Source organism: Malaya genurostris, chromosome 3, assembly GCF_030247185.1.
Source record: "Malaya genurostris strain Urasoe2022 chromosome 3, Malgen_1.1, whole genome shotgun sequence".
Classification (NCBI taxonomy): domain Eukaryota; kingdom Metazoa; phylum Arthropoda; class Insecta; order Diptera; family Culicidae; genus Malaya; species Malaya genurostris.
The window spans coordinates 278,919,510-278,933,612 of record NC_080572.1 but is presented as its reverse complement, the minus strand read 5'-3'; positions in this window follow the sequence as shown (position 1 = coordinate 278,933,612).

The following is a 14,103-nucleotide window of genomic DNA, read 5'->3' as shown; positions in this document are numbered from 1 at the left end:
ATTAATAGAAATTCATCATTGCTTGTATCTACAGCTCTTCAATGATCACTTGAAACCGAAACATCATTTTTTAGTGCACTACCCAAAAGTCATTGTAGATAGTGGACCTATTGCTGATATGATGTGTTTCCGAAATGAGTCAAAGCATCAAGGGTTCAAAGAATATTCTCACATAATTACTTCTAGGGTTAATATAGGATACACACTATGTTTGAAGTCATGTTTACAATTTTCTTACGATTTATATCACGAGTCATTTTTAAAATGCAGTTTAGAATCAAATTTCAAGTCCTATAAATTTAACACGAGGCCGTATCTAGAAAATCTTGATAGAACATATTCATTTGAAAGGAATGAAATGGTTAATTTTGCTTCGTCTTGCACTTATAAAGGCACTTTATTCAAAACAGGTCAGTTTGTAACTCACAGGGTAGATTCAGAAAACCAACTGCTAGAAATCGAAGAATTTATAGAGCGTAACGGAAAAGTTCTTATAGTAGCTAGAAAATGGATTACTGGCGATTACGATGATCATTTTTTATCAAAAACAGCAACTCAGCGAACATGTAATATGATCATTGTGGGTATTGATTTAATTGATAGTTCACCATTTTTCATTATTAACATCAACAATAATTATTATTATAGACCTAAGAAAAACTTTAGCCTAATTAACTAATTTAATTGAAATACTTATATATTATACGTGTACTAATATTAATTAATTTTCATACTAAAATTGAAGTAAGTAAATGTCATATTTTTGCCAGAATCATGCAAATATAACAAATGACTTTCAACAAAGAAGAATTTATGTTGTCTTGCGAAATGAATCATATACAACCTCATTGTTGTTCACGATCATTCTATTCTGAACTTTTATATAGATGATTATGTATTCACCCCTATTTTGTATTTCAATCAAATCTGAATATTTCGATCGCATGTAAAACAATGTATTTTGCATAGAAAACTCGAACTCGATCAATATGAAAAATGCAAAATTTTACATCTAAACGAAATATTTCGATTCAATCGAAATACAGAATAGGAGGAATACAAAATCATCTATATAAGTTCATGACAGAACCAAGTGGAAATCATTTTACAAAATGTTCATATTCATACGACCACAATAAAAGGTACATAAAATAATCCATACATCTTTCATACGTTGCTTTTATGAAATACAGGATGATATATTGAAAAAAATATGCGAATATTTATATTGAAATTCTTAACAGAATAGCTTGGAGGTCACTATAAATCATTTTGTTTTTCATTCGACTACAACACAAAATTCACGATCAAAGCAATATATTATTCATACGTCGACACAATGGAATTCGTAACAATACGTTACACAAATCATGTCCTATTGAAAACTTATGTTCTCATAGCGCGATCGTATGATATCCATTTTATTTTCCTTTGGTTGAATTTCATAAGCAATTATTATGATTCTTGAAATATTTTTTTCCTCAGTGTACGAATCAATGGTTCAAAATCCAACAATGTTGCCTAGAAATTTTCAATGTACTTTAAATCTCAATCTTAGTAATACAAAGAACTCCACGCCAAATCATTTTTACGGATGTCGGTAAAATTTGACTGACTTTCAAACAGTTGAACATTCGGTAATTAGTTCAGTGAAAGTTTCATTTGCTCGGTAGAATCGCTCTGAACATCTTCCTGTTATAATAATACAGGATGGTTCATCATTTACTACCGACGTTCGGTAAAATTTACCAATAATCTGTAAATACAGGGTCCGGCACTCGAAGTGTAACCAATTAAAAAGGCCATAAATTCAGTTTGGAAACTTACTTTTACTTAATTCAAACTACAAAATGTGTAAAAATAATACAAAATTCAGAATCAATTCACTTTTGCTCGATATGACCACCTTTTGCCTTGACTTGATGACTTGAGAGAGCGAAGGAGTTGCTTCGTTTGGCCGAAAGCGGTCAATTTCCGAACATTGTATTTTCTGACGAGAAAATTTTTCCAATTGAGCAATTCGTAAACTCTCAAAACGATAGGGTTTACTTGACCGACCGTTCATACGAGAATTTGAGTCATCGATTGGCCACCAGGAGGCAGCACCCGCAACAGATAATGGTTTGGGCCGCTGTAACCGCAGATGGGCGCTCTCCAATCGTTTTCATCGAGCCTGGCGTCAAGGTAAATGCGACATATTATCGGGAAAGTATTCTGGAGGTTGCTTTGAAGCCGTGGGCAGACAAACATTTCGGTGGCAGACCATGGACGTTTTAGCAGGACTCGGCACCGTCTCACAAAGCTCGAGTGAACCAAGAATGGCTGAAAAACAACGTTCCGAACTTCATCACGTCCACACAATGGCTCTGGAATTCACCAGATGCGAATCTAATGGATTATTCTCTTTGGGCCATTTTGGAGAGCAAAGTCCGAACTAAAAGATACACCAGTCTCGAGGCGCTGAAAAAAGTTATTGTCCGCGAGTGGGCCAAAATACCTGCAAGTCACATTCGGCCAAACGAAGCAACTCCTTCGCTCTCTCAAGTCATCAAGTCAAGGCAAAAGGTGGTCATATCGAGCAAAAGTGAATTGATTCTGAATTTTGTATTATTTTTACACATTTTGTACTTTGAATTAAGTAAAAGTAATTTTCCAAACTGAATTTATGGCCTTTTTAATTGGTTACACTTCGAGGGCCGGACCCTGTATATTACCGTCGTAAACTGTAAAGTATGACTATTTCTCGGTAAATTTTACTGATAACCCGTAATATTATGGGAGCACATATATTCGAAAAAAAAACATCTCCCAAAATATTTCCGTCTAACAAGTTTATTTATTTATGATTAGTTACTTACTGTTCAATAATGAATAGAACTAGTATGCCATATACAATTCATATCATTGATCGCAGTCGCTGGTTCAGTAAATTGAGTTATCACCAGCCATTTCTAGTTGCGAGCTGAAAAAGAAATATACACATAAAACTTAATTTTGATCTCGGCGAAAAAAGATGCTGAAAACGAACGGCAAAGTGATATTTTACTTAAATTTCGACTAAGATAACATTTTCCAAAATTCTCGGTTTATTATTTCTGATTTCTAGGAAATTCAAAATGTTATACTGATATTCGGTTGTGTAAATTGTCGTGTTTACCAGTAATTGGTCGTTTTGCCGAAATCAACAAAATGATAATATCAACTTACCGAAATCTCGGTAAACAACTTTTAGACAACCGAAACTCGGTGATTCATCAAAGTAGCCATTTTTCTTCAGTGCAAAACTGAGTTATGTAAATAAGTGCATGTGTGGAATTAGTTGCAAATAAGAATTGAATCCGAATATAGCGATATGTTTCGTGATATTAAGAACAAATTTGTTCAATGTTTGACGATTATTCATGACAAGAAATCCCCAGAGCACTCATACGGGATAAAGACCCTCGCAACGCTAATCTACTGCATGAACTTGATTGGACTCCGGTATGATATATTTATTTAAATATTCAATGTTTTATTGAGCCATTACTTTCATTGCAGCCGGAATCTGATTTTCTGCGAAAATTGAATTGTGTTCTCTACTGTAAATTACATGGAAGTGCATCCATTCTACGACCTATATGTTCGGCAATATTTTCTTTATGGGACATATTTTTTCTTATTTACATTTCCTAGCCTATTAGCTTAACAGCCAACATAATGTTGAAATTAAAAAATCAATGACATCGAATCCGAATATAGCGATATGTTTTGTGATATTAAGAACAAATTTGTTCAATGTTTGATAAAGATCATTTTAATTAATTGCTCAAATTCTCGGCATTAGCTCACATGCTTGAACACCGATAATTTCGGTAATTTGTTTCCAAAAACAACGAAGATCTCGGTAATTTATAGTTTTCTCGAAACCGAAAATTTCCGTAAAAGCAAATTATTTGTCAAATGAAAAATACCGAGAATTTCAGTTGTTTTAATGTTTGTCGAGATGATGGCCGACCGTTGTGTTTACTTGCAGCTTTAAAACTATAAAACAATTTTTTTTCACTCTGGAAAAATAGTTCAATTTGGCAGATATGGTTTTTAATGGCATTTTCAGTAATGGTTACTGAAATCCTTCAATATTGTCAATTGATTCACTGAAAATTTAATTTTTTTTTACTAAACTGAGAAAAGATAATGATATTCCTAATTATACCAACCTTATCAGCAAAAAGATTGTAAATATTCGGTAATATATTATAGAATTGACCGAAATCCGGTAATTTGTTGATAGATTACTGCGAATTGAATAAATTGTACAGATCGTGCGGTGAAAGTAATGGTTTACAAATCAAAATCGTTAAAATAATTACTCGGCATCTAAAAGCAATTTTGATATGTATGTCATTCCATTTGTTTTCGTAAGTTTCGCCCTCTTGTTCCATGCGAACAAACTGGGCGAATATTTCAACTGATAGAAAGGCAGGACAAAACTATTTTCTTGTTGTCATTTTAGATGGAAATCAGCCAATTTCACGAAAATACACGGGCGTAGCTTCATTATTCCAACAGGAGGCATTGAAGTAAACAAATCGAAAAAGAGTGAAACGCTTTTTATGTTGATTTATTCAGTTTATATAAACGAAACGTTTTTTTTTTGCTGGTATCATTGTTTTTGAAAGATCACGCGTGAATCGTGTCTTGTGTCATTTACAAACTTGTCATGAATCGTCGTTTGGTCTATAATATAATTATGAATGGGCGCTGATCAAATTGGAGGAAGTTTCGAAAAATTGTGTTCAGCGACGAAGCTCATTTCCGGTTGAATGGAGCCGTCAACAAGCAAAATTCCCGCATATGGAGTGGACACCAGCCAGAAGCACTGCAAGAGTTACCAATGCATCCCAAAAAAAGTCACTGTTTTGTGTGGACTATGAGCAGAGATGCCATTTATACAGATTTATCTGTATTACACAGATTTTTACATACGCATACAGAATACAGATGATATACAGATTTCCTAAATTTATTACGAATCTCTCAAGAAGCTAAATAAACTCTTTTTCGTATGAGCAATCTATTAGTATTTGATTGCAGTGACGAGAAGCAAAGTCTTGGTCTCATTGAATCTAGCATTCTATAGCCATAATTTTTTAACATCATTTTATTGTTGAAATTAAATTTTGTTAGTGAATACAGAGAAATACGGATTTTTTATAGAGAGTAATACAGATTTCCTATGATAATATCTGGCATCTCTGACTATGAGCCAATGGCAATTGGCAGTATTCATGAAATACCGGCCGATATGTTGGAGAGAGTGTGCCAAAATTGGACCTATGTTAGCGCATCTTAAGCTACGCCGCGGCCAACCTTTGCATAAAATCATCTTTTTTTTTCGATAATAGAGGTTTTAACATTGTTGTCATTCACCTCTTCGGGCCAGAAAAGATTTCTGACCCTATGTGCGGGGTTGGGAATCGAACCCAAGTGGGCAAAATCATTAAATCGTATTGATCGTTCTATCGATTCCAATAAAAATTCAATTATTTTTCTCACATTTATAGTGTTTGTTTTAAAATCAGATACTATACTTCTTAAAAAAAGTCACCCTTTAGATGGAAAGCGGAAAAATGTACATACCTTTCAAAGATAACCCAACAATTCATCGACTCATCAAAAATTGATTTTCTCAATTTATTGTCAATGTTAGTTTCGCCCTCCTTTGAAAAACTTTGAAAAAATTATTAATACCTTTCATTTTCATTTAACTCTCTCCATCAATACTGTTTACACCATTTGATCGAGCGAATGCGAGAGACGATTTTCTTAGGGCTTAGGTGCTGTTCTTAAAAGACCAATGAACAAAACTTGATTAAAATTTGGAAGCTACTTTAAAATTTATTACAAACATTATGTTGTAACAAAAGCAAAGCTTTGGTATCTTTTATTTGATAATATAATGTTGAAGGCACACTGCTTAAGCTCTAAGATGCCGAGGGCAAAAGTTTTAGTATTACATTCCTTTTGTGGAATTTGACTTTCTGTTTCAACAGACTTCGCAGCCGATTCCTAGCATACAGAACCATTGCATGGCTAGGTAATTACGATCCTACTGACACTAAAAATCCTACCAGATCGGAGTTTGAACGTGCTTGTAAGCCATTGAATTGCCAACCCAGGTTTATACCAAACCTAAATAGAAGTTCAGCAATTATTTTTTCCTAAAGTATTATGTTTTCAAACAATGAACAAAGAAACGACTTCAGTATTTTATCCTCAAAATATATTAAATAAATTACACGTTATTACATCGAACCAACGTATTGAGTAGATTACATCAGCTTGACTGAATACTGTATACGATTCTGATAGGAATTTATGCATTTTTTCGTGTAATATTACAACCTTTAGAACAAAACAGAACAAATAGCGCTCAAATGACATAATGTTCTGAAGATAGTAATGGTTGAAAAAGTCAATCTTTACTATGGAAACGTCAAATCCACCGCCTAAATACATAAGTAACAACATACGTACTTGTTGAAGCACAAACATTTTTTTTTAATTTGAAGAATACCACAGTATTATAAACGAGAATATGATTGTATGAGAAAGACACCATTACACATTACATTACAAGTGGATTAAAAAAGTTTTTGTAAATAATAACTCAATTCTTGTTTAAATTACGTAGTAATTTCCTTGAGTTTCATGATTATTTTTTCGAGGATTTCATTGCATCCCATAATCCACACAAAACAGTGACTTTTTTGGGATGCATAGGTAGATCTTGCAGTGCTTCTGACAATTTTTCGTTGAAAACGAGGGGGGACCAACTAGTAAAAAAACTTGCACATAACACAAGGGGTGTACCGATAGTAAATAGTTCGCGCAGTACAATATAGGTGGAACTAGTGCATCACGAAAATTTATTTTTATAAGAATTTACTCGTACTGTCATGTCTGTTAGTCTGTGGTTGCATATTAATGTATCAAGTATTACTGATTGTCGAACATACAAGAATTGTCATAATGTAAGACAAGTTGCACAGTTAATATTCGTGACGGAAGAACTTGAAGATATGTTGCACAACACAGAAAAAGGACACTTTTTCAGTGACACAACAGTTACCAGAAAAGTAATATAAACTAACTTGATAAGTTGCACAATCAGTATAAAAATGCAGTACAGTAATTAACCGTGCTACTTGAGTATGGAAGCCACAATCAATATGGACAAGTGTGTATTCGAGAAGCCACCGGAAGAAAATAAATTCAGTATTTATTTTTAGTAAAATGGAAACAATCGACACATTGAGACAATTAGTTCAGCTCTCTAAAGTAATTTAGAATTATCGAAATTCGCCCCTGTGGTGGAGGATTCAATCTCCCTTCTACGCGGTTCAATGCACTTACCTTCCGAAAAGAACCATCGTCCCATTATTTCATCAATAACGAACCGTTCATGTGGGTACTCAATCGTTATTGAATTTCAAAACCTATCCCGTAGCATGGAATCCCTCATCCTAAAAATAAGTAATAATATGATATTATTCGCTCCCCTAGCAAGCAGATTTGACTCCCCTCGGGACGTTTAATGCACTTTGGTGCTTCAGGCCTTACGAAGAAATAACAATCGCTTCAGGAAATGTGTGAACATAAAACTAACTGGAATAACATGGTCTCACTCATTGGGATGAGGGGGAAATCTGTTGCGTTTCGGTGATCGGTTCTGCTATTTTGCGTTCAAAAACATACTGAAAACTTTAGGTTTGACTGTGGGTTACTGCAAAGTACAAGCCAAAACGTCAATGCGAGTGACGGTGAGGTTAGGTTAGGTAGAGTAGAGACACGTGCGACATTTGTTGAAATGAAGGTAGATAGAAATAAAAAGGACGATGAAGCAGCGGATGATAGGAATCGGAACCCCCTCACCAATAGCTGACAAACAGTAGGAAACCGCGATCATCAAGCCGGAGATGTTATTTATGGGCCCACACATTTGACTAATGACCGTGCACTTCTTTTTTCATTTCGATGATTATCCAACGTCGTAGGAAGCTTTATTCTTCTGATGTTAGGAAATTAGGAACTGCTCCTTGTGACTGCCAGTGCCACCGATGAGCTTCTGTCAAGGTTATCCATTAAAGATGGTGGCCTTGGTCGGAATGATAGCGTGAATAAAATTAGGTTCTTTCATAACTGCGTGGTAGAACTTTTTTCATGGCTACCTTAGTTATTTCGGCTCGTCGTCGTTTTTTTATCGGTCGAACACAGAACGTTATCCCTTTTGACTGTTTTAGGGTAAGGCCCGTCAGAAGCGTGCTGATGGCGATAAGGTGCGTCACTTTAGGCCGGGACTGCACCCTTCGAAAAGAAAGCAAACGCATTTATTTAGTCTATGGTTCATTAATTAATTAACTGTTAAAAGATATCTCTTCTATTGTGTTTGGAACTTGCCCTTTTACAGTTACGCGGTGGCTGTGAGTTATAGGTTTGCACTATTCGACCATCATCTATATATATAAAAATGCAGAGATCATTCTTTGTAATCGCATCACGTAAGAGCGGATGGACGGATTGAGATGCTTTTTTTTTGTTTGATCAGTTTTTACCCCCACCGGGTTCGTACATCAAAAAAATTAGGAAAACTTACCGGAAAAGTGGGAAAAACCAATAAAGTTATTTTGTATGGACAATGGAATTTTCCACTGAAAAAGTCGCCAATGATTGCTAGATCTACGATTGATGTTTGCCGCGCAAGGAGACGCTCAGTATTTCGCCGTTGAAGAAAAGAATACTAGATCTTTGGAAAATCGTTTGGCGCGCAACGAGTAGATTTGGGTGGAGATTTTACATGCATGATTGATTCGTCATTTGGAAACACGTGCTTAATAGGGTATCAAAATCATTACTTGCCAAATGACTGTTTTAGCTATACCGTAAACAGAAACACAAGTTCTAATGTCATTTACCAGTAGATGTAGTTAGATGATTTATGTTGGCCATCGTGGGCGTGAGTTGAACAAATCAAATTATGTAACGATTTTTTACGTATCAATGTTAGGATTCTGCTGTTGAAATAATGAGTTCAGATGAAAATATTTTCCTGGGATTTAGCATGCTGAAGTTTGTTCAGCCTATTCGGGTAAGTTTTCAAGAGTGGTTTACTTCAAAACGGTCTGCTTAGGATGCTTTTCATGACATTTGTAAGCTGCTTAAGCCAAATCATTTCATTTTCCGAACTTTGGATTTCTTGACGAATTACCATATGCGAATCGTGAATATCATATCTGAAGGAGAAATCGTGGCATGTAAGAACCATTAGTTGTGAGATCTGCTGTTTTATACATTGGCTTTAACGATAAGAAGAATACTGGTATAATCACTTCTCATGTTCACTCCGCTAGAACAGAATATTGATTCTCAGGACTGAATACTAAGCAAACCGATGAGGTGGCTCGACGAATGAGAGGCCTTTTGATACAATTCTTGAACGAATATAGCGTTCATGTCAAAGTTAATGGACACAATATTTAATAAAAGGGTAATTTGAACTTTCGAATGTCCAAGTATTTTTCATTTTATCGCTAATTCGTTAATCGAAAATTGATCCTGTCATTATCCTGCTACGAACATTCATCAAACACGACTAAGTAATATCACTAGCGGTGAAGTAGGTTATGGATAACCGTTCAAAATTAGTTTATTACTTTCGATAATCCCTAAGGATTTGCTATTAAATTTTAAACGTCTTCAGTACAAATAAGTCCTAATATTCAATGATAAACAATAATCCCCGAGGACTGCTTTTGGAAATTTGTGGGGTCAATTTAAAGTATTTATCTTGGTCATCTCTTTTCATCCATCTGTTAATTTATTTATTTGTTTATTTAGGAGCAAGGGAAAAGCCTGCTGGAGCTGAGATTTTGGTTCTCCTTCTCCAGCAGGCATAAAACCTTCTCATCTTTTGTATCAACAAATAACATTTGACCAAATGATACATAACGAAATCTTAAATTACCCTTATTTAAACTACAAAGCTAACTAACAACTATTCATATTGACTAATTATCCTAATAAAACTAGCGGGAAAATATTTGGAGAAAACGGGTTTTAATGGCGTTACGAGATAAATTGAATTTAAATCAATCAGAGCAAGTATTGAATACGCGACATATACTCGAAAACGGTTCAATGAACCCATAGTTAGTTCTAGCACGAGGAATTCTGAGAAAGGGATTAAACTGCAAATTACGCCGAAGAATGTCAAAACTTAGCTGTTGTAGGAGATCTGCACTATCAATTCGAGATTGGATGAGGTCCGCGACGAAAACAGCTTTTTGTGTATCACGGCGGACAGATAGCAAATCGAAGTGTATGTCTACAACGATTTTCGTAGCTTGGAAGATTAAATGGATCTCTCCAGGGCAGGCGACGCAAAGCAAAACGAATGAACTTGCACTGAACAGTTTCAATGCGTAGCTTATCTGTTTGATAATATGGTGTCCAAACAACAACAGCATACTCGCGAACTAGAGCGCAATATAACGATTTCAGGCAGTATATGTTATTGAAATTTTTTGAGATGCGAAAGATGAAACCTAGCATCTTTAATGCTTTAGAGAGGGTATATTCTGTGTGATTTTTGAAACTAAGTTTTGAATCCAATAACACTCCTAGATCCTTAATTGATGTCTCCCGTTTTAGTACAGCTTGCGAAATAGTGTAATCATACATGATCGTGGTTCGTTTACGAGAGAAAGAGATAACGAAGCATTTGAAGGCGTTGATAACCATTCTGTTGACGTTGCACCAGTTAGAAAATACATCCAACTGTGACTGCAAGAAGTTTGAGTCTTCCAGATATTTGATGAGATGAAACAGTTTGAAATCGTCGGAGAATGATAGCTTCATGCATTGCAATGCGAAATTCAGATCATTTAGATATAGCAGAAATATGAATGGTCCTAGATGGCTTCCCTGAGGAACACCAGAGCTCACGATGAATGATGGAGTAACGCAGTCGCCAATTCTCACGGTCATACTACGACCAGTCAGATATGATTCAATCCAATCCATCATCCCGCATGTAAAATCTTTAGTTTGAGAGAGATCTACAATCTCTGTTTAATACACTGACTCGAAGGATGAGATGGCAAACGGTGCATTTGTTTAGTTTTTGCGTAACAAAAGCATTGAACATATCCACAATAATTCTTGATGATATTTCTTCTTCGGGACGAAGTTATTGTGTTGGATATGAATTTGTCGTAATTCGTTTATTGTAAGCCAAGTAATCAGTAAAATAATGAAAAGAAACATTAACGTTTGGCAACTCTGCTGCTCGAAAACACAAATTTAAACAAATAATTTCAGGCGAGACGAAGTTCGACGGGTCAGCTAGTTGTACATATTTATACAGTAGGAAACGTTAATTGTACAATGCATTTGGTCAAATAATTATCTGTTGAGTATTTGAAATCTGGATATGAGATGATGATGGCTGTCGATACACACCAAAATTCCTTTTGGGTGTTCGGTAATTATTTTTACGGCTACGAATTGTCAAATATTATTTACTCCGAACGATCTGTAAAATTTATTCAATTTACAGTCATCTGTCAATGAAGTACCGGATTTCGGCAAATCGTATAAAAATATTACAGACTCGTTTTATTATTACGTTTTTATACTACTGACATTATCTGTAAACTTCGAAATGTCAGAACTTTTTCCCAATTCAGTTTTCAGCAAATCAATAATAATGAAAAATTTCAAATAACATTTCTGATTCCATCGGTGCAAATCATATCTGTCAAATAGTTTAATTTTCGGGAGTCAAAACTTATGTCGTTTTCGCTTGATACCAAATCTAACCCACCTTCCACCCTAACTGCTGTCAAACCGTTTGTTTGAAGCTAGTTTCGAACGTAGTTTTAACGTTGTTGAACTGAAATCGAGTCAGTTTCGAACCTGATTTTTATATCAGGTTTGCTCAAACCCCTGTTGCTAAGTGCGAAATCAACAGAGTTTCGTGAAAAATGTTTGTTCGATGAAACTACCCTGGGTCAGATTCAGTTTTCTCAAGCGAAAACGACATTAAACTCGCTTCGAGCAAACTGTACGAGAACGCTCAATTCGTTATAATTTACTGATGGTAAGCATGTTTTTCAATATAAATATTTTTAAGGGGAGATACAAGATACAAATCAATAGTAATAACCTTTTTTGCGAGCTTGGCGCCCTCAGGTGAGTCCATACTGCACTGATTGCATCCGTGTTTGATACTTTCGATTGGCAAGATTCGCGGGCTCAGTTTTACCGACTCCGATCACGGAACGACTGAAATCAGCTCTGCGCCTAATTCGTATTACTGTTTTTGAATTAGTTGATTTTAACAACAAAATTTCTAAAATAACTATGAAATTAGTTAAAATTGAGAATTCACTTTGCTGAAAAAAACTCTTGTTTTTAAAGAATGAGTTTAGTTGGCGAATATCCTGGACACAAACCAGCAATATTTCAATCCAACACGAAATTCTTATTGACAACTAATTTTGTTATTAAAATCAGAAAATTTGTTTGTATTTATCTATCACCATCATTGCTGAATGACAGCACAAAGAAAACAAAAATGAAATTGGTTTTATTAACAATTGGTGAAATCAACTAAAAAAATAGCCATTTCAACAAATATTTTATTATTATTATTAAGGGCATGAGAATTAAAAAATCTAAATTAGCAAAAGTAAGATTTTTTTAGTTGTCTCAAAAAATAACTAATTAAAATCAGAAAATTAACTAATTTTTTCGCCAAAATGCTGATTTCGGTCTTTCCGTGGAGCAATAGAGAGTCATTACTTTGTACTTACAGCAATTTCTTTTTTTTTGTGTTCTAATAAAACCATATTCTAGAATTGTGCCCTGGTAGGAAAAGATAGACATATGTCTGAATTATTTTGTTGTGATATTGCTCTTAAGGCGGAATAGAAGATTATAGCTTTTACTAACCTGATTGTCACAAACTTTGTCTTATTCAATGACAGTTTTCACCGCTAATTAAGGTTCTCTAAGAAGGTTTGAAGAATAGTAATTGGTAGACATATTGAGCATCAACAGTCGTTTTCCCGTTCATACGATATTGTCCGAAGTTGTACTCTACATCCAAATTATACATCAAATTGATCAGAGTTTACCGTTGGCGGTTCAATGCATTGAGCGCTCAAGAGAGGGTTGAAGGAAAGTGTTTAAAGGGGGGGGGGGATTTCCAAGGGGGTGGGACTCAAAGGAGGAAGGGAATTTCAGGAAGATGCAAAAATTTGAAAGAAAAGACAAGTTATTTGAACCTTTATATAATAAGTACTCTATTTTTCATGGAACTTAATGTTGAAAAATCTTCCATGGGGGGAGGGGGTTAAAACCCCCAAAACTTCTTCCCCCCCCCTGCGCACGGGCCTGGATACGATTGAGTATATTTTTTATAGTTTAGATGAGCCGTTTCGGTTTTGTTTTTCATAAACCAGTAGAATTTTTTTCATCTTAGAATAACCTGAAAAGTTTGAACGCATTTTATAAGCTAAATTTGATATGTCAATATTTCGTTTTCTTAGGACCTTTCAACAATTCAAGCGAAGCTGGATAATTAATATAAGTATTAGAAACTGCATAACATAACTTAACACGTTTTCTTAACAAAAAACGTGTTTAATCCACCTAGTAGTGAGATGACACCTTTTTTTATCAATCCGCATGTGTTTTTTGCATGAATATTCTTCGGTGTTTAAGTTTTCATGACGTAATTTTAATGACCGTCGTTTTAAGCGACAATTTGAGATTTTAATCACTTATTACTCTGTAATGTCGGAACTGCAAATCGGATCGAATTTAAATCTAGAAGTGTGATAATCGAATAAAGATGCCATGATATGTAAGTTCCACTTTAGAGTTTACGGTAATTTAAGGTACTTCCAGAGCCGGTATTCAGGAACCAGCCTAACCCAAACCGATTCGTATGGCCATATGACGAATAAATTACAACAGTTTTGAGTCCAACTTTCAAGCTTTTCGGGATTGTCATCTTCTACATCGGTTTGAATTTTATAAATTCATCATCATGTA